This window comes from Phalacrocorax aristotelis, chromosome 7 (assembly GCF_949628215.1).
Source record: "Phalacrocorax aristotelis chromosome 7, bGulAri2.1, whole genome shotgun sequence".
Lineage (NCBI taxonomy): Eukaryota > Metazoa > Chordata > Aves > Suliformes > Phalacrocoracidae > Phalacrocorax > Phalacrocorax aristotelis.
Window position 1 is genome coordinate 53214069 of NC_134282.1, and position 27560 is coordinate 53241628.

The 27560-nt window shown below is 47.0% G+C and overlaps 1 long non-coding RNA gene across 1 annotated transcript in view; it reads left to right on the top strand.

Moving 5' to 3' along the window:
• The window catches only part of LOC142060498 (uncharacterized), a 113291-nt gene extending 97633 nt beyond the window's left edge, over window positions 1–15658 (top strand). Inside the window, exon 3 of the long non-coding RNA XR_012661772.1 lies at window positions 12442–15658. This is a non-coding gene — a long non-coding RNA (uncharacterized LOC142060498). The remainder of the gene's footprint in view (window positions 1–12441) is intronic.
• Window positions 15659–27560: the final 11902 nt, after the last annotated feature.

The window sequence follows — 27560 nt, forward strand, 5'->3', positions numbered from 1 at the left end:
TGCTATTCATCAGGTACCTGGAAAAACTGGGATAGAAATATTTCCAAATCCCTTGTTTCACAGGTTTAAACTTGAAAATTTGTACTCAAAATATGTGGTTTGCTGTTTTTTTAAAAAAAAGAAAACAGAACACGAACCCAAACCCTCAGCCAGTTGGAGAAGCGCAGCAGCAGTGGGTGAGCTCCGTGGGCAGCGCTGCTGCACGCCAGCCATACCGCAAGCTCAGAGCTATTGATTAATGCTCCAAACAAGCCTCTTGCAAACGGCCAAGAGGCATGGAAATGACCCGCCTCACGCAGCCAACAGGAGAATTTCTCCCTGATGGCAGAAACTGGCTCAGTTTGGGCATGATTCCCTTATCAGATAAAGGGAGCTGCATTAGCCTGCAGAGCCCAGCTGGGCTGCCCGGCCGGGAGGGGAGGGAAGCCTCAGCCATGCTGTGCCATGGAGGCAGGCGAGTGACCCCACCAGCACCGGAAAGCAGCACAGGCCCTGGATCATGTCCTCTTGTGAAGGACCAGGCTACCATCGATTGCCAGCTTTTGTCTGACGATGCTTCACTCAAAGCAAGATGTAGGAAAGGGGAAACTACCAAATGAATCACATCCCTTTTCTAATCTTATTTTCTCTTGGGGGTGGATTTGGGCATGCTCCAAAGCCACAGCCTAATTTAAATCAGGAGAAAGGTGGCTGTGAAGAGTGGAGAAGCAAGAAAGCTGGGAAAAATGGACAGAAATATTTGTCCTTCCATGAATGAATGTCTGTCCTGATGGGAAATGGCCACATCTGCTGATAGAAAACAGAGGTTTCTTCTAGACGCTAATCGCTTGCTTTTTATCTGGGATTCGCAAGCCATTTTAAATACTGTGTTGTGATGTGACTGGAGGCTTAAGAGGGGGAATGGTTCCTGGCTTCCCCGTGTCTGCTGCCCTTCCTAAGGGATGCTGACAAATGTCTTGGGGAGATAGCAAGCAGCTTGCAGGAAGGAGTCTCTTCAAAGTCTTCTCTCCCTTATCTCCCCACTGGAGTTGTTTTGACAGCGGCTAGTTAGAGACAGGAGCCCTTGCTGGGATGAAGTCAAGACTGCAAGAAAAAAAACAAACCCAAGAGACTGCATCGGCAGCACACGCTATAACTCTAATTTGGAGTGGGCAGATGGAGACTGTGTGATTGCTGCTAGGCCAGGGAAGCTCAGCCAGTCTAAATAGTACTAGAGGTAACGTGAAAGGTCATTCCTGGTGTAGTTCAGCAGTTTTGTGCTGCTAGCACTCAAATTCATGTTTCAGCTCTGAACAGGCTCCTAGGTTCACGGTGGTTTTTGTGATAGGGACAACAGCAGCCCCCTGCTTTTCCTTGCCCTGCCGGCCTGGTGAACGGCTCGGGGATCTCATCTGGTTTCCTTGCTCCGTGCCATTTGCAGACGCGTGTTAGCCAGCCCCCGTGCCTGTCCCTGACTTGCCTCTCTGCACCGTTGAGCTCGCTCAGAGGTCTCACACTGGCTTCTTTCCCCACCTCGTCTGCCAAGTGCAACGTGCCTGACCCTTCCAGCTTGCTACTGAAATCGCTGACAGTAAGATCCCGCGGATGGAGGCTGTCTCGGGGGTGGAGGGGGTCTGTGATTTTGACAAGCTGCACGGTGCTCACACACAGCCCATCAGTCCTGGGTACAGATGCTGGGGCATGTAGCTACTCAGTCACCCTTGCAGCCCCTGGAGGTGCCCCCCGCTTGGCTGTGCAAAGGGTTTGCAGCCATGTAAAGACACCCCCAAATTCTTATTCTGGCTTTCCAATCGCATTTGCTGACTGAAGCCATGCTGGCGAGAAAAGCCGATGCATGCCAGGCCTAAACAAATCCAGGTTTGATAAATGGTGGCCAAAAGAAGTTTGCTCTGATGGCTCTTCTGCTTCTCCCATCACCATCTCTGCCAGATCTCCAACACGCAGGTGAAAGCACCTTGGCAAAAAAGACCCGTGTCAGGCAGGAACAGGGCTTCATGCAGATTTGCTGTAACCACCCGGGCCCTACCCCGATGCCCATCTGTCCAGTCACTTCCATTTATTGGTGCAGTTAAAAAAATAAAAGCATGCCTTCCTTTTTAAAGCTTTTGGCAATATTTTTAGCCCCTCTAGCTATGTAATCACAGCTCCATGACACAGAGAGATAAGCTAAGTATTTAGGAACACAGACGGGATCCGGGATGTGGCCCAGCTAGTCCTATACCCTCTCTCTGACAGTAGCTGGCAGGAAATGAATCAGAAATTTTTGCAAAAATGGCTGGAAAGATGATAAGCCTCTCTCCCCAGATGTTGTCTCATGGACTATTTTGCTGTGCATCCGAGTGTGGCTCCCACCCCTTCCCTCTGCGTAAGACAGCGGTCCTGGCTCCTACGGGGCTCTGAACCTATGCAAGAAAGCTTGCGTTTTTATGTTGTACACTGCAGGACTTCTGGAGGCAGCCCATTCGTCCACCTTGCCAAATCAGCTGAGCGTAGAGGGTTGGTAGGTGCGCAAGGCCCGGCTGTTTGTACCTTGGAAGCTATCACGGCTCTCACAATGCTGTTGCTCACTGAGCTCCATCCTAAGAGGTTTCAAGTGCAAAACTCTCAGTGGAAGTAGACCTATTCTGCAGAGGTGGTTGAAGACCCCGTGGAATGGATAAAAACCCCACTGTTCACAAAACCCCTGTGATTTTTTATTCGGTCCCAAACTGTCAGCTGATGGTGCTGAATTTGTTGTTCCTGTTAAAGCAGTTCATATCTATTCTTACTTAGTGCAAAAAACCCTGTCAGATGCAATTACAGACAGAGCTCTCCCGCTTGCCTCCTTTGGCCTGAGAACTCTGCCCAAGAAATTCTTGAAATCATGTAATTTCTTCATTCTTAAGTAAGAGCTACACCCTGCGGGGCCTCTGGAGCGCCCCATTTCAGAGCCCTCATCGCCCACTGCCAGGCAAACACCTTGCCTGCACTCTGCCCTTTGCCACGGGGACGGTGGGATTGGGCAAAGCTGCTGAGGGCCAAGGGGCTCTGGTGGTCTTCTGAAAGCCCAGACCTTCAGGTTCAATGCCTCCAGAGTGACTTTCAGCAATTAGCATGCATCAGAACACCGAGCGTGCGAACACAGGCTTTGCATTCAAAAAGGAAAAGGCTATTCAATTTTTGGCCGGTTTAAAGTAGCATTGGAGCATCCTTGATGTGTCTATAAATAAAAAATTATTATTTAAGGGAACCTTTGCATTAGTGGTTACCATGGCAATGAATCATTCGGTCTCTGCTGGTGCCAGATTGAACATTATTGTCTAACGTTCATCCAAACAATATTCAGTCATGGTGCAGTTAGTTAAAGGCAGCAGATGTTCTAAAGTAAATTCTATTCAGAGCTGTATGCCCTGGCAAAATGCCATTTTCTAATATCTATTCTGAATATGTAAAGACTACTGAATTTCTCTGTTTAAAAAAATGTTTGTTAATTGTCTGTACCAAGCCTGTCTAATTAATTGCACATGGATCCACCCTAATGTGCAGGGAGAAATATAAGTGAATCCATTCTGCCACTATTTCCAAAAGTATAATAAGCACATGTAAAAGCTGTAATCACTGGCTGTAATGGCTTCCTAGTTGCAGGCTGTTTCGTAGACTATGAAAATATGCTGTGTGGAAATAAACCATTTGTGCATTGGACTGAATTAAAACCAAATGCTCAAACTTCTAATTAAAATTTTTCTTCAAGTCAGGGAAAGGAAAAGCTTAATTACCACCAAAATGCTCTCCTTTTTTTCTTTCTTTCTTCCCTTTTTCTCTTTTTCCCCATGTTGTTGTTCAGAATTTAGCTGTGTCCGGTAGTTTTTGGTACATCTTGCATTACTGCCCAAGCAGTCCCTGAAAGCCAGGTTTGCTTTCCAGAATACCTGCCCATGTGGTCCTCATTGGCTCTGCTTTCAAAGTTTACTGCAAACACATGGATTGCTGCCTACACATTCCAGATGCTAAGCAAGCTTTAGGAAAATGAAAAAAAAAAAAAAAACAAAACAAAAAAACCAAGAGAGAGAGGCAGAAGTGTGCGTGGGGTGGAGAGGGGGATAAACAGAATTAAAGAGAGATACCGTTCCTGGCAGAGACAAAGATGCTAACTTCCATCCTGCATAAACGGCAGCGCTGGAATCAGTCGGATTTGTTATTTCTCCCTATCTTGTACGCTGTATAATAGAGGGCTTTTTTGAACTTTAACATTTGGGCTTCTTAACAGACTGTTCTTTAGTGTGGTTTGGGAAGGACAAAAGAAGATTTTTGTTGATTTGGCATAAATTATACAGTGGGTATTTTTGGCATAAATGTTGGAGTTTGATGCTTTTTGTTGGTTTGGCAAAATATACCTTGAAATCACAAAAATATGCTTCTAATTACAGAATGTATGTTGCAGTGATGTGGGACAGTGAAGTAAGGAACCTTTCAGTATTTATATTAACTGAATCAAAAAATTAACCTCTTCCTGTTGAATGTTTACAGCTGGAACCCGGTCAAATAATCTGAGGCTGGAGTTAGTAATGCCTAATACGTTTCTGCCTCAACAGCAAAGATAAGTAATTCATTATTCAGATGCTAAGCATTCAGCAGGCCAGTCCCAGCAATTAGGGTTTAGACTTGCTTGTGAGGAGAACTGGCAGGTACCGTGGGCCCCAGACTTACGCTGTGCGGTGACGTTTTATGGAACCCTACACGAACAGAAATCTTGCAGGGAAATAAAAGGGCAAAAATGCAATGAAAACGGGTTCTTGTTTAGACTGAAACCTCCTCCTGCCACGTTTGTCGCTCAAGCATTTCGGCTGCCTGCTAGAGCATGACAGGCAGAAAGCAAAGCTGTTTTCACTGCCCAGGTAGAGCAGAAAGCAAACAAACAGCTTTCACAGTTCAAGCAAAGCCTGGGTTGGTCAAAGATCTTCTCAGTGCCCGTGGTCCTTCAGCAATAAAAAGCAGGAAAAAAAATGTTTTACGAACCTGGGCAGGACCCGGTTCTCCATCCAGCATCGCCCAGCCCAGCTGGACCTCCCTCTGCAAGGTGCCCCGCGCCAGCCCCCTCCTGCGCCCTTGGTCTGCGCAGGGTGGCAGAGTGCTGACTCTGCCTCGCGTTGTTGATAAGGATCATTCTGCAGAGGAGTCAATGACCCTAATTAACAGCGTATGTAATGTTTTGCCTGAAGAGCTTCCTGTGAGTGGCTCTCCCAACATGTCTGTCTTGTTCAGAGATGCTCTTTCTGGAATTACCATTAAATTGCAGTGCTGCGTAATTGCTCCAAACGGTTGTAAATCTCATTTAACCCTTCTCGCTGCGCAGGTTCTGGAATGTGAGCGCCGCAGAGCATTTCCAGGGTATCGGATTTGAGTGCAATCTTTATATAGCAAGAAAGGCTTTTCTGTGGGCTATTTTTTAAAAAATGTATATATATTTCTCCTGAAGGGCTTTTTATTAAACCAGGCAGCAAGTACTGAGTAGAAGTGCAAGAACAACTAACTAATTTAGTGCACCCTAGACAACTCTGAAGGAGATTGCAAAGGTTTACTTGACAAAACAGGCACCAAACATGTCAACATTTGAGAACGTTACAGAGAGACTATTATGGTTTCAGGCCCTTCAAACACCAACAGTAGGAAACTACCTCGCCCTGCAGCGTATAGGCAGCAAAATGCAAAAACAATGAGCGTGAAACCCACTCTGGCTGTATATGTGCAACCTCGACTTCAGCAAATCATATCAGCTCTCACGTCATAAAATATAGAAAGGAATAAATGCTTTCCCCTTCCCGTTTCTTTAGGAATGGTTATACAATTCCTGTGGTAAAATCTGCTTTGCTGTGCTGGTTGCTAAGATAATATGATCATGTTTTGAACGGGGGGGAAGCAGTCTTTTTATTACTGTATATAATGGCTTTTCCTGTTTCTTGGTCATTATGGTTATTCTTTTTCTTTTCTGTTGTTTTTTTTTTCTTCCCCACGTTTCTCAGTCCTTCTCAGAGACATCAAGGAAAGACTTAAGTTTTCTGAGGTACTTGATGGCAGTAAGAACAGGAGTCTGTGGAAAATCAGTGGAACGCATGCAAGTAGATTATTGCCCCTCTGGAAAATTTGCCCCTCAAAACACCTGAGAAGTTGGTGGTAGTGGAAATTTTTCTGTTATTGTTGCCCTTTTCCAAAAAAAAAAAAAAGGGGCACCGTAAGGAGCTATTCTGTGGGGGCCAAAAATGCCAGTTTTGCCCATGATGTTCAATCGGAGAGAGGTTGGGCTCTCCCAAAACCACTGGCTCCCCATTCTCAGGCAGCTTTTTGTATGATGGTGGGCAGGGGACAGTGTCTCTCCAGGCCCCCTGAGCTGGGGTTTTAAAGTGCTGTATATGGGGCAGGGACTATTTATTCCTAATAATCAACCAGCACCTTTTTAAAGTCTCAGTTCAGTTTTCCCTTGTGGTTCTTCCTGTATATTCTTAATATTTTTTTCTCAAATTAATATGAGCAGCAGTCTTCCAAGGAGGGCAAAATGATGAAATGGAGAATGTGGCCAGCTGTCAGAGGATGGGCACACGACAGCAGCTCTCGTGCATGGGCAATGGCATTCTCGTGTTTTCCAGCTGAAATTTCAGGCTTTGGCTTCACATACTCAGCATGGGCAATTGATGGTGACTCTCCCAGCCCCTTGTACACAGGAGAGGGACCTCAGCTTTCCACTGATTACTCCACTTGGGATGATTTCTCACGGGGCTCTGAAGAGAAAAAAGTGATACGTTTCCCATTCTTTGAAGAGAGACCTTTAACTTCCGTGGATAAAATAATGTGTAAAACAATGTTTGGGAAAACTTCCAGGGGGCTTGTTTCGGCTTTACAAAGGAACCCTCCGCATTTGAATCCTGATGGGAAGATAAGATAATTCTCCAGCACTGTTTAGTTATCGAATGGCGTATAAACAGCCATCCTCTCTTCATCTCCTGAGAATGCAGTGCTATTTGGGAAATAATGTTGCGAACAATTAGAGTAACTGGAATAAACTCCACATTCCCCAGGAGATCATGGACTCTGTCCTCATCTCTGCTTGATGGCTGTCAGTAGGGCTGTGGAGCTGAAGGTTGCTATTCATATCTTCAGGGCAATCTGCTGAAGTTTCTAGATTATTTTAGTCTTTTAAAGTAACCCAAACTTTAATTATATGAGCAGTCATTGCCATTAGATCTTTTCTTGGCTCCTGCCAGTTCCCCGGAAGGTTGTGAGTGCCATTGCTCCGCTGTGCTGTGCTGGGAGAAGAGCTGGGAGGTCTGCTTTAACACGCCGGGATAATTCATCACATGCTGGGATGGGTGAGAAGGAGCACTTAACAGGCTGGAAGAGCTGTAAGGCGGACAGACCCCACGCTTGCAGCTCAGTCCACAGCAGTGGTAGAGCTGTGACAGCCACCTTGGCAAAAGCAGTTTAAGCCTGTGCATGGCTCGATGCTTCCACTGCGTGCTGTCTCAGGAGCTGCTGGTAGGGCAGCATGGCGTGGATAACGGGATGAGCCCGGACGTGGCCATGGCTGTTTCTCCTCCATGGGATTTGGCATTTCTGGCAGGGCTGGGAGGGGAGAGTGCACTGCTGGTCTTCAGAGCTGCAACATTTTGCTTTCCTGGAGCACCAAGCCTGCGAGGAATCAGTCATCTCGTTTGTTTGCATCACATTTTGGATGTGATTTTAAAGGGAAAACATTGCTCTGTGGAAGCAGCCACAGTCAGCAGTAACAGTGATATGCCCTACCCCTTATCTAGAACCTTTTACTAACAAGTTTTAAAGTACTTCACAGAGAGGTCAGAGGTATTATCCTCATTTAATGAGAGGGGAACTATTACTCATTTTGCTCTTGACATTTGTCTCTCATTGCTCTTTTGTTACCAAGCCCCTATAACAGCAAAGAGTTCCCTTCCACTCGAATTTATCTGCAGGGAAGGATGCTGGAGCAGTGACAAAATGACAGCGTTGGTTGGAGACCTGTGACTGTAGCAGAGCAGTGGTTAAGTCAGCCAGAGGAATGTTTTGCCAGTTTGTCTGTTATTTTTTGTTTGTTTGTGTGTTCAGCAGAGCGCTCTGTTATCTTCCGCCCGTCCTGACGCCATGCTTTTCCTGTTTAAAATTCCTACTTCTGATTTTCCCTTTGTTTTTTTTTTTTCTTTTTTTGCTTCCCCAATTGTTCTAGTTTTATGTTCCCAGCACCAATCACCAAACGATATCCAATGAAAGCATTTGAGGACACACAACTTTTGGTGCCTCTGCCTCCTTCTAATATGTATTCCCTGTGCAATTCTTGTTTCACCTCTCTCGCTTGCAAGAGTGGCTGAATATTTCTCTGTCTCATTGACAGAATTTTACCTAATAATTCCTCTTCACAAAGGCAGCCCATAATGCAATCAGAGCAAACTGGTATCTTGCACTAGACAATAAAACTGGGGGGAGAAGCAGAACCTCCTTTCTCTGGTGCCTCATGCGACAGACACTCGTCACACCGCGGGTGCAATGTGCTGCGTCGTGGGGTTGGGTTATGCAGGGATGGGTTATGCATCAGACCGTGCATTTATGTGGGGATGGACCAACATGCTTCAAAGTGGTCAGGAGGCTCTTCTGATACAGACTCGGTCTAAGTTAGGGGGAAACTGGTTTCTGGTACATCACTGCGTGCGGGCACAAGGTGATGTGAGCCTCTGCATACCCCGACAGAGCAAGGACGAGAGCAGAACAACACTTGGTGACTCAGCTGAGATGAAGAATTCATTACCAGACACTCTTCTTGCTGTTGAGTGCATTGTATGGTTCTGAAGGTGCTTTAAAGCGTGCTTTTAAACTCTGCTAGTGAAACACAAGAAGCACTGAGACTTGGAGCTCTGCAGGTATTAGTTATACAGTTGGTGCTCTTCAGGGCTAATCTTTGTGCCAGTTGTTGCACAGGAAAGTGGAAACTCTGTAAAACCCAAAACATCCAAAAATGTCCGGCACTGAAGGCTTTGCAGAACACTGGGACCATGAGAACACATGAGAGAGACGGGCAGGGCAGAGAGCTTCTGGGCTGGTGTCACATGTAGCCAGAAAAACTCACCAAAGCTGTGCACCAGACTACCGAGTCCTCCCTCCGTCAGTGCTCAGACACTGCAGCCTGCAGAGACTGGGCAAAAAAAAGCCGGTGCCTGAGCTTCCAGTCTGCCCGTCAGCACAGACGACAGAGAAGGGCCTTAGAGAAGCTGCTGTGGTTACGGCACTGTGGATGTTCACTGCAGCCCAGCATGGGGAGGATGTGATGGCGCGTGGTGTCTGCACGGATCGTGCAGAGGGAAAGGACAGGCACTTTCAATATTTTCTTAGTTGATGAATTTTTAATAATCAGATTATGACTCATTTCACACATAATTTTTGGTTTCAAAAAGGAAATATTCAGTAAATTTATTTTTGAGTATAGAGAGATTAAATTTAGAGGGTTGCTCAGAATCTGCAATACCAAGTGCGGGTACAAAGTTCTAGTACTCAGAGGTGTTATAGAAATGCCTGGCTGTCAGAGGCAGTAATGGTGCACCTTTTATGTAGTTTTGATGATGCCTGTGACAAATTGGGCATATTTTGGTGGGAACAGTATGACAGAATTATAAGATAGTGTGAAAGAATTGAAAAATCAACTGTCTGCAAATGAGGCAAAGTAGAAGCAATATTGCTTTACTGAGGACTGAAGTAATCTAGGTTCATCAAAAAGATGAGTTGCCGTGGTTTGGATCTCTGTGCTATGAATACCAGCAGGAATGCTAAGGAAGCAGTTCTGTGCCTCTCTCTCACACGCACACAAATACAGTCAGTATTTTGTAAAGATGTTCTTTTGTCCCTCTCTGCATGGGAAAATGTGCTTTCCACCCAAACATAAATTACTGTGCAAACTGCAGCTTACAATTCAGAAGTCGGCATTTTTAGTGGCACACTGTGCAGATCATTTTGGCAAGAGCTCTGAGCAAACACACCAGAAAAAAAAGCACTTTGGGTGAGCAGTGAAGAAGCAAACAACCTGAATTCACTGTAATGAACTTTTTTGGAAGTCCCAAAGAACATTTTCATGGCAGGGACTATTTTAAAATACATTCTGGGATACAGAGCTTGGAGAAAGAAAAAAAAAACAGCAAAACCCAAATCCAACCCCCTAGACAACAGCAGAAATCCAGAAATTACTTTTGGTTGTTCCCAGATCATGAATTAATACTGGGGAGTAACAACCCAAAGGAATCATGATCCCCTCACCCAGACAATCCCAGATTTTTCAGGCTGCCTTAAAGGCTCCTGTTCCAGTACAGTCCCTGATTTGTGGCGTTAAGCTTTTTATAGTTTTGCTTATCCTAGCATTTAAGGTATTTTCAAACTTTCATACACTTTAATTTGTTACATTTGGAATGAGACGCTGGGTTTAGCACATAAAAAGGGTATTTTCATTGGAGATGTGATGAACAGTTCAGCGAGGAGGAACTTCTGACCATGGCGACCTGCCATCCCACAGGTAGAGCAAAGCATAGCAATGCACATGGCACAGCAGTCCCACCAAAAGGCTCACATGGACAGGGAATGCCTGGGATTGGGATCATCGGCAGAGCCGAGCCCTTTGCTGCCGAAAAGCCCCAATCTGCGCGGTCCCCAGGAGCCACCAGGCTGGAAAAGGGTTTCCAGCCAGGTTCAGGGGAGCTGGATCTCCTCCATTCCTCACTGAGCTGCACAGAATGGAGGAGGAAGCCCAGAGATCTTCTTGGAGGATAAATCTAGCAAAAGATCAAGTTCAGAGCCCATTTCATCAGGTGGATAGCTAACCTCAGCCAAGGACAGGTACCAGCCAAACCAGCAATGCTCAATAACGAGGGAGAGTGTGGCTAAAATGGTAGAAAGGAAGTTGGGAACGATGCTTGGTGTCCTGCACCCATCACCGGAGGGTCTGGCACCCATGGGCACTGGAACATGGAGTTTGCAGAAAACTTAATAAACTTATTTTTAAATGTTTGACTTCACCCTGTTTCTAACTGATTCTGTGGCTGCTCAGGCCCTGGGCTAGGGAACTGTGTTTGAATTTACCTCTCTGTAACAGCCCATCACACCTAATGTTGTCTCTGATGGAAGGGTTCAATCTGCAATGTTTGGAATAACAGAACTATTTCAGAGGGACAAATGCCAAAGGAATCTGGGAGGTGTGGTGAAGGAACACTGTTTTACCCACTCCACCATGGAGTGTCATATGCTTCAGTGCTACTCTTCTACTGAGAGAATCACCACAGAAAGTTCAACAGTGAGAAGATCATTTGCTGCAGGGAAAGAGTCCAACCTTGGGCAGTAAACAGAATCCCAGACTGGCGGGGGTGGAAAGGACCTCTGGAGCTCACCCCGTCCCACCCCTGCTGGAGCAGGCACCCCCAGAGCAGGGGCACAGGGCCGCGTCCAGGCGGGGGGTGAATGTCTCCAGGGAAGGGACCCCACAGCCTCTCTGGGCAGCCTGTGCCCCTGCTCTGGCACCCGCACAGGGAAGGGGTTTGTCCTCATGTTCAGGTGGAACTTCCCGTGTTCCAGCTTGTGCCCGTGGCCCCTTGGCCTGGCGTTGGGCACCACTGAAAAGAGCCCGGCCCCATCCTCCTGACACCCGCCCTTCAGATATTTATAAGCATTGATGAGATCCACCTCAGCCTTTTCTCCAGGCTGAACCAACCCAGGTCTCTCAGCCTTTCCTCACAAGGGAGATGCTCCAGCCCCTGGTCACCTTTGCAGCTCTCCGCTGGCCTCTCTCCAGCAGTTCCCTGTCCTTCTTGAACTGGGGGGCCCAGAACTGGACGCAGCACCCCAGATGTGGCCTCACTGGGGCAGAGCAGAGGGGGAGAACCTCCCTCTCCCTGCTGGCCTCACTCCTTTCCATGCCCCCCAGGGCACCGCTGGCCCCCTTGGCCCCAAGGGCCTGGTGCTGGCTCAGGGTCACCTCGCTGCCCCCCAGCACCCCCAGGGCCTTCTCAGCAGAGCCGCTCTCCAGCAGGTCACCCCCAACCTGCACTCCTGTGGATTCATCCCACACTTATTTAGGCATTTCATTGCATGGGATGCCTGAAGTAGAAGTGTCGTTGCTCTTGGCTCCTTCTGTAGTGGAGGAATGCAGGTGAACACCTCCGGGGATTAATTAAGATCTTAGGGAGTAATTAAAGTCTTAGGCTGTGCCCACTGGAGATGCATACAGGTCTCCACATACTGTGGAGGGAGCCTAAGGTGACCAGACTCCTAAGCTTGTGAAATGTCTGTAAGGTGGGTTGAATCTCGGCTTGGGACTCACTCACATACCCTGTCTATCTGAGCTGTGCATCATCATGAAAAAGAAAACGCAAGTTTGTGGTTTGTGTATTTCTCCCACTTTACAGGTTACTGTATATTTCTCCTATTCAGGTGGATCACAGCAAACAAATATCCAAATAAGCCACTACATTGGAGAGCAAGGCCTTTTAACGCTCTCTCAAGAATTATTCTACGATGACCAGTTTTTTCCTCTACACTGCAGAAAACTGCATGTTAAGGTGTAGCAGCCAACTCTGAGGAGACACTTTGCGTGTGCCTCATCAGCCCTTGCAGTGATGCCACAGGGATTTGCCAGCAGCAGAGAGGACAGCCCAGGGATTCCTGGACAGGCTCCAGGGATCTTCTGCTAGGTGACAAGGTGACAACTTCAGCCTGAACTGGAATTGGGCCGCCTACAGGACGAGATGGACGAGAGCTGCTAGGTGTCAGGGTGGGTGGTCCTGAGCTCCAGGACACCTCCAGCCCCTACGCCAAGAAGTCGGCATAAGGGGTTGAATCCTCTGGGGGACAGTTCCTGCAAACGATCGAGTGCTTGAAACCAAACAGAAAGCAGCCCACATGTTGGTGCAGGAGGCTGAAACTGTGACACTTAGACGTGTGTTGTCCATTTAGCCGAGTTTGCTTGCTTGGAGACTTGAGACTGTACAAGTCAGCAAGATGTGATTTGAAAAAACCTCTGCTGTACCGCAGAGCTTCTACTCACTGACAAGTTCAACATCTGGCAAATACTACGAAAGGTTACGTGAGCAAAGTGCAATGATCTAGCGGTACCCGCGCTGCTTGGAAGGGGACAGCACCCCCAGCATCGCGCCGACCTATCGCTCCTATGGATTTTTGATACAGTGCAAATTGCACAGCGGTTGCAATACTCTAAATACTCTAAAAAGAGATTGCCAGAGTTTCAGTATTGCACTTTTTGCTGGGTAAAGCAGCCTGCCGAGATCCAGAGCCAGTCAGAGGTTTGCTTCTTGCTTCATGACTCCCCAAAATCCAATTATTGTGAGCTCTTTTCAGGAGAGATCCTGCCATATCTGCATCAGGACAACTCGCACAGAAAGCCATCACACCTTGCCAGTAAAGCATTCATTATCATGCTTGGTGAACACAATGACAGAGATTGCAAAAACAAACAAACAAGAAAACAAACCTTTAAAGTGGGATGGGGAGTGGTGGCTCTTGAGAAATGATCTTTCATAAGATTAAGAGGTTGCCGCATAAAAATGCAGCCTTCCCTATACCATTAAAATGCAATGCACCTCAGGCCAAAAGAACAATCTGTGCAGCTATTTTTAGGAAGCCTGTTGGTTTGGGAAAGTCTCAGAGGAATTCCCTTGCTCTCGGTCCCATCTTAAAAAATAATAAAAAAAAAAGGAAAAAAAGGGTCCAAATTCCAGTTCTGTGCAAGTGTTGCGTTGGGGATGAGGTCGAAATAAGTAACTTCCCATTCCTCGATTTGCATTTTCCATCTAGAAAACAAGTGAATAAATACAAATATGTGTGAGACAACCTATATTCATGAAAATTCCTTCTGAAGATTTTGCGGAAGATCAGCCCATAGGTACACAAGGATTTTGTATGAGGATTCAGATGAGGATCTTGCTGAATTAGCACAGAGCAAGGGGCCACTTCTGCCTCTGGTGGAACTTGTTCACTCTCAGCTAAAAGGTTTTGGGGACGGGGCTGGGAGCAGTTCAGCCCTGGTCATATTAGTGGAAGTTTTGCCACAGGTTAGATGTAATGTTAATCCTTGAAGTTTGGTCTTTAAAAAGAATTTTTACTGGAGGAAGAGCTGGCTCCCAAATAGTACCAGGGACTGGATCTTTTATCCAAGCTCTACAGGACTATCCCATTCTGGATCCCTTTGGCGTGTGTCAAAATAGGAAACGTTGCACGTGGGTGAACTTCCACACACTTTGTTCCGTCTATCTGCAAAATGTAGGCTAGTGCTTATGGTATCATTTTGGATGAAAAGTACTCCTTGACATTTAATTATTATCAGAATTAGTCATTAGTACTGTCGTCATCACAAGGAGTTTTGCCACTGATGTAGTAGGACCAGACCTTGGAGCCAGAGTTAGGTCAGCACTTCTCATGTGATTGTAGGAAGGTGCTTGTGTTTGGGATGTAGCGTGTGAAAATACTGTGTGGGGAACAGATTTAACTGAGGACATTTATCAATCCCCAAACTTCTTTTAGGCTCCTTTCATCCTAAAATTGTCTGAGACCCTGTCTTTACTGAAGGATGAGAGACGCTAGATCCAGGTTCCAGCCTTTATGCTTGATGAGCTATTAGAATGGGAATTTGTTGCCCAACTCTTGGTTGGGAAACCTGAAATTCAGAAAAAGCACTCACCTTCAAAGGAATGCTGGAGCACAGGAGCATCTTAGCCCATGGCTGTGCTCAGCTGGCTAGTTGCAGCAGCGTCCTGTGCTGATGGGTTTGACGCTGAGCCTCTTTTCTTGCAGCGATCGCTGCTTCGCACAGCAACCCAGGGACAGCAGCTCCTGCTAAGCTTGTGGAGGGCCTCGCACAGGGCCATGATGCTGGACCCGTGCAACCAGCCCACTTTCACACTGGCCAGACCCTGCAGCACCTCCAGCCCTGCCAGCCCTGGGGCTCAGCAGGGGACGATGGCCCACGACAAGGCAAGCATCCAGCATGTCCCTCTGGGAATCGGGGGCTCCTGGCTGCCCCCTTCGCCTGGCTCTCTTTCCGCTGCCCCAGGCGCTGACTTTCCCGACTGAGATACCAGAGATTGGATGGATTATCTCCTGGCTGTTTCCAGACTGCTGTTTGTTTGGAGAAATCATGTTGGAGATAAGATGTTAAAATACAGATAATTAAGTTGTCTTGATATGAGTGTAATTCTGAATTGAGGTTTAAATAGCCTGCTTTGAATTATGCCTTACATGCCTCTCCATGGCTTTGCTTTGGGTCTCTGCTGAAGGAGACGAGGGGGAGAGCCCTGCATTGTTGACATTTGCTCTACAAAAACTTTTCCAGCTCTTCTTAGGGCCTTTTTCAGAGAATGAAACCAGTTCAACCACTTCCCCATGAACATTATGTTCTTTACAGAGCCAAGGAGCAGACTGTACTGCTGGGCTGGCTGTGATTCATTCCTTTGCGTTTCTCTCATTAACACCTCTTCGTCTCACACCGGGGAAATTTGGGAAGTTTCATCTTGAACAGAGGGCAAATTGAACTGCGAGGAGACCCTCCTTAACAATGTGCAAAGCCCTTACACATGCACGTAAAAGAAAATAGGAAAGCCTTCCAAACCTGAGGGCCCTGCTGTCAATTATGGAAGCCGTGAAATGTAATAAACTTTTTAAACAGCATTGATTGATGTGGGATTCTGTTTACTCTGTTGCTCCAGCAGTAAACGCTCTGTCACGCCAGCCCCTCCATCGCGTGGTCTGGGATAACGTGGAGACGCAGGGTTTGTGAGCTGAGGGAGGTGCTGGCAATTCAGGACCTGCTCCTTCCCTGCCCAAAATGCGCCGTGTTGTAAGCAGGAGACACAGTATGGGGGAAATGAATAAGCAACTGAAAAGTGAGTTCAAAGCAGAAAAGTTTGGACCATCAACCAGTAGCAATTATCCCCAATCTGCCGGAAACCAAGCTGTCTCCGACTAATTTGAGCTTTCTTAAGATATTAGTCTTCTGGTTTGAATCATATTTCTGAAGCTGGGTAAGAAGCATCTGAATACTGGGTAACTTTTAAACCCAGGGCAAATTAACATGGCAGCTTCCGACAGTCTCTGCTGAGCAGCTTTTCATGGTTATGGCCTGACCTGCATTCACAAGAGCTGGAGACCGGGGCAAAGGACTTGCCGTCTTTCTAACCTCGGTGCCCACACGCAGTTAGTGTCAGTACAGAGGTCTGGGGCTGCCCGGAGTCTTTGAACACGCCAGGGCTGATGCTGACAGTCAGCAAATGTCTTCGTCTACTTAGAAGGGCACCAGGTCAGGGAAATTTTTTGTAGGGGAAGACATCGCCCCATGCTCTGTTTTCTGCCTCTGTCCGGGCTGACTACAGAGAGATTACTTGGAGAAGAGGCAGAACAGCACTTATCGACTCTGTTTTATTGTTAGGCAGAAGCTTTCTTTTCATTGTCATTAAAAAAGTGTGTGTGTGTGTGAGTGTGTTTGTGCAAAATACTGTGTGAGGCTGATGGACTGTGCCGTGTAGCTTTGAAATTCGAGTGGGCTCCTCAAGGCTATGTTTACACTACAGCATAATTTGTGTGTGTGAAAGAGCCTCTACTTCTGTTTCAGCAACATTACAAGGATGGAAGTAATACCCTGTGACAGCCTCTCCCCCTGCTCTGCAGGCACGTTTCTGGAGTGTTTGTTCAAGGGAGAGTCCTGGCTAAGCAACGCGGTGTAAGCGTGTCCTGAGCGGATGGAGAAACCATCCCAAAAAGCAGCTCCTGCCCCGAACTCACACGTAAAAATCCTTTTGTGGTCATTGCCCTGCCAGACCCTTGGGTTGCCAAAGGCTCCGGATCCCTTCCTGCTTATTTCTCTCCAAAAAGTGTCATTGTGTCACTTGGCCACTCAAACATTGGTCGCCCCAGACCATCAGAGACGTCGGGGTGCCTCGGGGCAGGAACGTCACAGCGATTCTAGGCACCTGCCTGCTTCCCTGAAATATCTTGATAGGGGGAAGAGAGTTTACTTGATAAAAATGACCTATTATCATAAGCAGAGCTTTATGGTGCCATAAAGCAATTTCTACACTTTCAAAACTGACGCTTTGGTTGTGAAATGGAAGTACTGTAATCGTGCGACAGAGACCTGAAAAGGCAGGTATAACCATCCTGACACCACCACCCATTTTGCTAATGGTCAGTTGTGCAAGCTTCTGCAGAGAGAGAGGAAATTGCGTCTGTCTCCACGTTGGAGCTATCTGAAAATCTCTGCCTCTCCCACCACCCTGAAAAAGCATGATTAAATGTATGTTTAAATAAATTTAAAATTAATTAATTGGCATTATTTGAACTAATTAATAAATATCACCATGTGAGAGCTCCAGATCCCACTGAAGCTTTATCCTTAAGAGATAAAAAGAACAGATATTCCATGAATGCCATTAAAGGTTTGGGCATTGAGAACTATTTGATATGGGGAAGGGATTTGGGCACCACTGATGGGCAATGGTGTAAAAACCTGAGATGGACAGACAGCTTGGAATCCTTTTAAATTTGGGAGCAGACATGGAAGTCAGTTCGCATTCAGCAGCAACTGCCTTCCCATTCTTCTTACATTTACAGTAATGGATTCGAGGGCTTCCAAGTGTCCTGCGCTATTGATTGGAGATTTTAATGAGCTTTAAATTACCAAAGGGGTTTATGGGTCAGGTGCCTTTGGTAGAGGAATTGCTCATAGACACTGGAACAGGGGTTCAAAAGCTGCTCCTGAAGCCATGCAAGCAGGACGCCTGAGTCTCCGGCTGCCAAGTGCCCGAGTGCCCTTGCCTTGCCCTACTTATCTGAAGAGGCTGTCAGCATGTTCTATAACTAGTGGAAACCACTTTAGAGCTGGAGCCAGACACCGAGGTGCCGGGGTCCACATTTCATTTCTGTGCATGGGAAAGTTCGGAAGCAGATACAGCCAGATCCTTCTCCCAGCAACATTTTTCCGCCTATCTAGTTCTCAGCCCTGAGCTGGCATGTCTGAAGATTGACATGGGCCCTGCTGTTTGTAGATTTTTCTTTTTTTCTACGAAAGAGAAAAATGTGGCCATCAAAAATTGTTGCAAAAGGTTAAGCTGTAGCAACTTTTAGTGCAATCTGAGAATTTTAATTGTATGTTTGCAGAGAATTTAAGCTCTACTGTGGGAAACGTGTCCCAGTGCACTCTATAACCCCGAATCTAACTAAACTTCAGTTGCAGGGTGTTTGAAATTCATCCCATTAACAGACCTATTTGGGTGTAATGACATCCAAGAAGCGTATTGGAAAGTTGTTCCAAACTGGTTCCTTTTCAACTGTGTAATTAAACAAGTTGTTCATTAAGCAGTGGCACTAACAAAGCTTGGTTTCACTGGGGTTTGTAGCCTCTGTCCCTCGCATGTTTCTGTATAATAATCCTATCTGTGCTGGATGATTTCTCGTGGTCTGTCCACCTCAGTCCCTGCCGCTGCCTTGCATGCTCCCACGCAAACGGGCAGCGGAAGGTGCCGGTCACTGCCCGTGTGCTCCCGGTCACCCTTCAGGGAAACGAGTGTGCCTCTTGCCCCACACTGCAGGGCGGCTGCTGCGAAACTGGACGTCTCAAGGTCTCTGTCCTCTCAGTTATTGGAAAATGGGCTCAGAAGGCGTGCGAGGAGGGACCGAGAGCCTTGCAAATGGACATACAGGCTGATGGCACAAGTCGCTTTAGGCAAGGTGAAAGCTTGCTCATTCGTAGGTATGCCCAGTTATGCCGTGGGCTTTGTGGGAAGAGCTTTCCCTTCTCCCTCTGTGCTAAACCGAGGGCGCTTTTCTCCCCGAGAGCCGGGCAAAGCCAACCTCCTCCTGCTGCCCCAGGCAGCGAGCAGACAGGTGAAGGTGCCAGTTTTATGGCAGGGACACATTCCCAGACTGAGCGCTGCATAATTTCTCACATCCTCTGAGCCCTCTCGTCTCGGCGCCCTGAGGTTCCCATGGAAGCCAAGGACAGTTTGTCATTGACTCCACAACAAACAAACCTTGGTCCGTGGCTCAATGCGACAAGTTATGCTGTCACTTGAAGTAACCAAGATGTATGTTCAAAACGGCTGCCCTGCATGAAAGAATCAGAAAAGTAGCAGTGTTAGCATCCTAGCTTCTCTTTCTGGATTCATGTGTAGGATAAACCCATCCCTAGGTCTTATTCCCAGGACACTGATGCTCAGTTTCTTCCTCCATTTCCTTAAAATTCGTCTTTCATCACGACCTTGGGCAAGTCAATTATTTTTGCTTTGTTTTCCCTAGTGTAAGCAAGAGCGGCAGCACTTCCCTGCTTTGGCAGGGTGCTGCAGAGGTGGGGGCAGCAGGGCTTCAGCGGTGCACGGGTGGAGTGGCAAGGGGAGCCCACCGGGAAGGGTGTGTGAGCAAGTGGCCCTACACGCAAGATCTCACCTAAACATGGACTAAAAGAGCTCTGAGTCTTGAACTCTTTGCCAGTGCAGGCATTTGGAGCTTCTTTGTCCGGAGAAGCGATATTATTTTAAGGGAAGGAGAATGTTTTCCTAGGGACAGGTTATGCTCCTTAAGAAACACTTCAGATATTATTACTTTACACAGATTCCTGGTCGGGGAAAAACAGAGTTTAAAACCAGCCAGAACTGTTAAAATTTATGGTATCAAAATATATTCTGTCAAAATATTTATACCATAAACTAGCATCGTTAACTGTCCCCTCGTACTGCTCTTGGGAAAGGAGGGAGAGGAATCTTAGATGTCTGATGTGTAAATTCCTTCATTTATCACTGGTTTATTGCCTGGCATAGCAACAAAAAGTGGCTTTAGAGTTTGAATTAATATAGATCTGAAGGAATTCCTGTTGTTGAGCAGTGCTTCTGTGGGCTGAAGGGGTGTTTTCTAAGCGACATATTTCCAGAGGCACCTACACACATACTTAACATCCCAACACACATGCTGGCACATGTTATTAGCCTACAATTACTCTTCAGGAGTTGAGCAAGCAGATTCTGCTCCCATCGAATTGTGTGGCAGCAGAAAGGGACCTAGGGGTTTTGTGTTAAAATACGAGGCTGAAATATCTACGCGCTGAGACCCTGGTGCTCTCGTCTTCATGGCTTTGCCTTGCCTTTGATGTAAAGCTGTGCAAAGGTTGTGTAAAGCCAGATACAGATCCTTGATACCCGCTTCCAGCACACCCCTGTGAAATCATCTCTCCACCTTTTTTGTCCTACACCGTTTAATCGGAAGGTCCAAGGGATATGCCCATTACTTTACAGGCCCCCACAGTGCAATGCTTGCCTGTCCAACATGAATAGAGTTACACTGATGGAGGCACAGGCATCCTGCACCCTGCACCCTTCCTGTGGGCCGCAACAGGTCTGCAACAGTGACCACTGATCTTTAATTCCCACCGTCATCCACCCCTCGCCCCCAGCATCAGCAACGAACTTTTTGCTACCAGATCACTCTAGGGAAAGCAAACAGTACTGCAGTCTTTCATAAAAATTAATTGTTCTGCTTCCTGGAATTATTACTTTCTGTCTTATCACTTATCTATTAATTACCAGTGCTTTTGGATAGAAATCAGCAGATAGACAGGAGTGCATTACACACATGATTTAAGATGCAAGGTTATAGTGTCACCTTCTTTTATTATTTCACAGAAGTTTGGGTCTAACATAGCGATTGTTAATATTAGCGTTCGTTTGACTGTGAATGCCTGGAAAAAAAGGCATCTATGAGTTTATTTATTTTGGCAAAGGCAGCCTGATACATACAATGCATCTTTAGTTTTTGTAACAAGTTGAAAAACAGCCTGGAAATGGTGATGTCTGGAGACCGTGGTGAAGTACTTCCCAGGGTAAGAACCCCCAGCAGGGAGTGGGTGTCGCAGGGGACCCCCTTTCCAGAGGAGGTGCTGGAGCGGGGTCCTGGGCTGTGTTCCCAAGCCTCTGCCAACCCCAACTCACAACATTCCCTTAAAAATCCAGCAAATGCATATTCTTTTAAATCATAACAAGGGAGTTCTTTTTCTCTGCCTTCTACCTTTTGCATTATTGGGGTTCCTGGGTTTTATACTTTTCTCTGTAACAGCGAAGGCTAGAAAATTACTTCTGAAAAAAATGAAAGTTGAGACTCTGGTATATTCACAGGTCTCCCAGGACCAAGGCCTTACAAAAACCATCAACTATGAGGATACGTTTGTAGGAGTTGGCAATGGCAAGGTTTTTGTGTCCAAATGTTTGTGCAAGTGAAAGCCCAGATTTTCATTTGTCTGAGAATTATATGGTGTGATAAGGAAACAAAGTGCATGCAAAATATGGCCAAGAAAAAGCAGCCTGCAGCTTCAGAGATGGGGTGAAGGCCCTGTAAAAATGTGTTCCATTAAGTAAATGAAACAACAGTCTTCCATGTAATGCAGGGGGTGATTCAGCCTCTTCTATTTTCTGGGGCATATGCATGTGAGGAGACACCTTTTCTAGCATGGGGATGTACAGTGAGAGTGTGCAAGAGGTTCCTGTCAAAGTAAAATAAAAGTTCTCTAAATATCTCAGATCAGGACCTGCACAAGTGGGTGATCTGGGCAGGTTCGTCCATGTTATCAAATGAAAGAAGATGATGACAAAAAAAATCTGCTCTTTCTTTAAAGGGCATATGAAATCCCACAGATTTAGAGGGATTATTGGGCATTTAGGGCTGCAATCCCACAGCTGCCGGGGGTGTGCGGGGACCGTGCCGGCAGAGACACCGTGCTGCAGCACTGCTGTGCTCCTGCAGGTCGGAGCAAGCCTGTAGCTCATCAGAGGTGACAGCAATGACTACGTGTCTCACCAGAAAATGCCATCACTGGAGTGATTAACCTCAGAAATACTTGGAGACGGGGCTTTTTGTCAAAGGACAAAGGTAGTTCCAGCGCTGGGGAGAGACAACTCATAAATAGAGCTGATGGAAAAATGCACTGATCGTTGCTCTCTGGGCTTCAGGCCAAAAGGCGGTGGGCCTGGCTCTCTGCTATCTTGTTTGACCATTTACACCAGTCCTGTGGGGATAAATGAAGCCACTGAGGTTTGATAGCGTGCTGCAAACATTTTGTTCTTATTTTGCAACGTGTCAGCCTTTAAAGACACCAGTGTGTGGAATGCGGGGCGGTGGAAATACATCCTCGCAACATGCAGAGCCATGGTTCCCAAATGGCAGCCGCCGGTGACCCCGGAGGCCATGGGAAGGAGCTTACAGCTCATCCGTAAACTGCCATCAACCATAAAAGTTACCTCTCCGTCCCACTGCTCGCATCTGGGGGCTGGTTGGGGCATGCAGTGGTCTGCAAGAGGCGCCTGATGCTCCGCAACGCTGGAGGTTTGGGAGCCATTGGGCAAAGCATCAGGCAGGGGGTTTGGGAACCACCTGGACCAACTTGTTCGCTTGGGGTAGGCAGTGTCCGTGCTGGGAATAGCCCCCAGTGCAAGACTGGGCAAGGGAGATGTCTGGAGGAGTCTCTTCCAGCTCTGCTGGAAGATTCACCCCGTGGGCATCTCCTTCGTGCTGTGTCAGCCCTGCCTACTCCTTTACAACTAGGATAAGCCTGGGACATGCTAGGGACCAGCCTAGGGGTGAGCCTAGGATAAGCAGATAAGCCTTTGCTATGACAGCATATGAAGATGGGGGCTTACCAAGCTGCTGCCTGCAGTGCCTGTGCCTACCTCTGCCTTCACACTGCTCCCATCGCTCCATCTCCTCTGATACTGTGAGAGGAAATCCTGGTGTTCGCTGAGACAGGAGTCCAAGACCGGCTCCAAAACCCAACTCAGCAGCTCACACCAAGCCTGGCGCTGCACATTGCCAGGCGAGACAGTCACCCAAATACAACCATCCGCTGGCAGTCATCGCTGCCAGATCCCAGAGCCCCTTTGCAGAGGTGTGAAGGAGCAGGTTTGGCTGGCATGGAGGAAAGGAGAGGCGTGCTGGGATTTTGCCGTTACTGATATGCAAGGCCAGACTCTTTTTTTTTTTTTTTCCCCCGCAAAAATGTATATAATGGTTTACGCAGACAGGGTTTGAATGTCCTCAGGCAGCAGATGTGTCAGTAGTTAGTGATTGCTTGTTACTTTCTGGCACCGTAACAGGAGTGGTGCCAAAGCTTTGGTTGTGAAATCTAAACCCACATAAGCCAAGTGTCACTGACGTGAGAAAGAGGTCAGGTTCAGGAAACCTGCAGAGCACAGGGGCTCGAACCCAAGGATGTCTTGGCCAGCCCCGAGCCACTCAAGACTAGGTTTCAACTTGCCCGTGCTTCCGACCTGTTTCTGCTTTCAGCAATTGATATAAGCCTGGTTTTTTTCATCTGAGACTACACCTAGGTTTTAAGAGGAACCGTAAAAAATGTCAAGCATGTGTAAAACGGGAGATCCCAGAGAAGTTGCCTTGGATAACAGGAGCGCTCCAGGCAGGAGATAAACTGACCTTGGGGAGCACGGCTAGGGCTGTGCTGGGGGTGCAGCATCCTCTTGCCATGACCACATACAGGACCAACACTCAGAGCCAACCTGCTAGGACTCCCCCCAAAATGGGTGGGCAGGTTCCTTTCAGGGGGAACACAGGTTGTAAGAGGCTTCTCTTGTGGCTAGGACGTTTGTCTCTCTGTGTTTGTGGGAAGTTGGTGTTAAGAGGAAAGCAAATCTCCTTGAAAAGCTCTGGTTGTGGGCTGAGCTCCCATTTTTCTTATGAAGAGGCTTAGTGGTACCAAGACAGCCTTTGCAGGCCAATATATTTTCCAAAAGGACATTTGAGCATAGATAAGAGTGTTTCCAAAGCTATTTGTGTCCCAGACAAAGGGCCCTGGAATGGGAGCAGACCTGCATTTTATCTCCCAGTGGGAAATGCGTAAAATTAGTTTTCTGGAGGGACAGGGCGAGACTGGATGTTTAATAGTCCGACCCCCTGAGTTACAGATCAAGCTAGCTGAAGACTGGACTTCACTGGCCAGGCTTTTATTTCCCCTCTCCTAAACTGTCCCAAAGACCAAGCAATAAAGAAAGTTTCAAATACAGTTGAGGTAAGAACAGATCATCACAGATCAAGCTTTGAACAGCTCAGCGTGCTGCTGGGATGCACCAAGTGTGAACTAAGTCACTGTAATATAAAAAATCCTTTGAAAATTCACCCAGGATTTTCACTGGATTAAAATCAGATTTTTATGGAGGATTCATCTCCTTTTTCTGTTATTATTTTTCCTTCTCAGCACAAGAAGGATCGGGAAACCTTGTGGCAGTGCAGGATACTGCCAGGGTTTCTAGCTCGCCTGCAGAAGGAGGGGGGTGCAGGAGGAACAAAAGCCTTTATATGTAAGTAGGATGAACCAACTGACCTCCAAAGGAAAACTTTTATTTTCAGAAGCACTTAAGGCAATTGCGTGTCCAGATCTCCGGTTGGGGGGATCTAAGCATCTGATTCCAGCTTGGAGAGCTGAGTCATGTGAAGGCTGCAAATCTGATTCTCTGTCTGTGACCAGACTTCTAGGCTTCAGTGGCAGGCAGGACTTGGCCTTATCCAGTCATCCAAAATACATCTACTTGTCTCAAGTGAAATCTAATTTGGCACTTTTTTGAAATTTGGCCATCGTTAATTATGCTTGCAATTAATGGCATAATGTAGGCTCTGAGAGCTGGTGAACTTGAATCTGCTGCAGACTTGGGGCTTGGCTTTGAAAAATGTTTCAAGATGCCATTCTTAAGGAAGATGTTTTACTGGGCTTTTTATTTAGGACAAGTCCTAATGGGCATTTGGCTCAGGAAAGAGCTAATAGTCACACAGGCTATTTAAACATGACCTGAGACGTTACAGGTTGGCAATGTGTACTAAACAAAACTATATTCTTCTGCAAAAGTGAGATGAAATTTAATCAGGCAGCCAAACCAATGCACCGAGAAGCAGTGAAACATCAAGCTAGCAGAAAGCTGGTAGCAGTTGTTTGCTGTCCTGTTGTTAATTCTGATTTGTTACTTTAAAAAGCTGCCTCTTACTTACTTGATTTTTCTAGTGTGATCTTACAAAGCATAGCCCTCCTACTCCTCTTGGAAAAGCAGGAAAGCATATTAAGAGCAGTGATAAAAGGTAAACAAACCAGGAGACACAAAGTTTCTTGATATGCTCTAATTGAGCCAGTTTCCTTACTTCGGCTTTGAAAAGGAACAGCCATAAGGCATTCTTAAGAGAGCCAAGTGAACTGTTGTTATCTCAAAAAGGTCTCCTTAATGTCTCGTTCGTGGGGGCTCCAAGTCTGCTCCGGCCATTGCCTGGAAGTCTAAGAAAAGAAGTCTACTGGCCTCTGTGATAAAGCACCCATTTTTAGGCCTTGGGAAGGATGGGGTTGTTGACAGTTCATTCCTGTGAAAATTCAGTGCGGTCCAGTCTCCTGATTGTAAATGGAAGGAATATATGGCAGCACTAATGCAAAAGGTATGTGATTAGATAGTCCCGTCTGCTATCTGCCCCAGCTTTCTGCTGATAGGCAGCTCTCGCTGGTGCTAAATGGGAGCCATCAGAGTTGCCAGACTGACGCCAGGCCCTTCATCAACTGCCTCACAGATAAGGGGAGAAGGCTGCAATCTTCACGTAACACAATGTTTCCCCAGTGGGTGAACTTGAGTATTCCTGGCTGCATCTTTCACAGACATCTTGCGGAGCCGGTGAGGGGATAATATTTAGTTTCATACTGTAAGGAGTCCAAAAGTTCGGTGTGAGAGATCCTGTCGCAGCCACACGCAGCTCATGGTTATCTGCCCGGGCTCTAACCTTCTCTTGAAGAAGACTAGATATGATGCCAGCAGAAGAAGACAGACCCCCTTGGGTGGTGCCAGCACTCCCGGCTCTGAGCTGCCCCACATTCCTCAGCTAGTGGGAGCCTGCCCGCCACAGCACACCCCGTGCGATAACTCACCTCAAACCCCATGTTCACGGTAGAGGCAAAAACAGAAAAAAATTATCTGCTGTAAAGGACCCACTTAGGCTGCACGGGGTTGCTCTGAGAAAGCATTGACAGGGTCCCCATCAGCAGACTGGTGCCGGCTCTGCCCTTGCAGGTAAGCAGCCTCCACTCACTGATGGTCTGAGCCCTGAAGGGCCACTGTAGGGCAGAGTGAAGACGGCTTCAGCATATACATGATGAAGTCTCCAGGTTGCATGTTGCTCCAGTTTGTTCTCTGAACTCTGTGTATCACTATATGGTTGGAGTGGAGCAATTTCTTGCTTACTTGAGACTTCTGTAGTGGTGGTAGGTTTTGGTCCGCAAACCTGTTGTGCAGACCCATAGAGATGCTCTTCTATGGGTGTCCCACCCACATAATATCCAAGTCTTTGGAGGTGTAAGCCAGCAAAATCAACTTTCTCAACCTGCGTGGCCACTTCTGGTTTCTGCTACTGCTTGGGAGCTGGAATAAGAGTCGCAGCCTGTCTCTGCCCTTTACTTGGGCCATGGAGCAAGTGGACGTAGCTGCTTCTGGTGCCTCACCTGCCTCTGCAGATTTCAAGGGATCTAGATAGCCACAGCAAAGTTTCTTCCACCATTAGGTTCACTGCATGCAGCTCCAGTGAATAATCCTTCTACAGGCTTTCACATGTGGCCGTTCGGACTTAGGCAGTACATGAAGACCTTCATAAAACCTGTAAACCTTCTACAATGAAATGTGTTGCGATTAGGATCTCAGGTACACTAGTTCCAGTTAGACAGTCCAGAAAATTATTTGAAGGCAACTACGTGTTATGCCATCAAATGCCAACTGTTTCTAGGAATGCGCTGGAAGCACTAGGTAGACTTGAAAGCTACGCAGACAATTGCATTTCCTCCTTAAGCCTTATCTTTTTCCACACCCTAGAAAAATCTTAGAGCTTATTCATTCATTAAAACAGAAGGGAACTTTCCTCTAATCTTTTCCCGGTGACTCATACACTCTGTCAGAGCTGCCATCGGAGGCGTGACCAGAGCGTATGTATGTTGACCCAAGTTTTCTCTGGTCTTTTCAGCTTGGGTGCCCCGAACAGTGTTTTCATTGCAAAGTGGATTTCTGTGCTGGCTACCTGGCCACATGTGTGCCAAGCAGTGGGGTAACGCTTGCAGCCGGTCCTGGGGCTAGAATATGAGTTACTTAGGTTTAAAGCAAGCACGTGCATGCCTCCCTTTGGTACCAGTCGTCTCTTGATCAGAAGGCAGCCATCCCCATGGCCAAGTGTGGTGTGACACAGCCAGCCGGGCAGCTCGTGAGGGATGGTGAGCACAGGGGTGTGCTTGATCAGAGCTATGTGTGGGCTCATGTTAGTCATTGTTTGCAAGTATTTGATTGATGGCCAGGACTGATATAGAATCATAGAATCACAGAATCGTTTAGGTTGGAAAGGACCTGTAAGATCATCAGATCCAACCGTTAACCCAGCACTGCCAAGTCCACCACTAAACTGTGTCCCTAAGTGCCACGTCTACACATCCTTTAAATACCTCCAGGGATGGTGACTCAGCCACTTCCCTGGGCAGCCTGTTTCAGTTC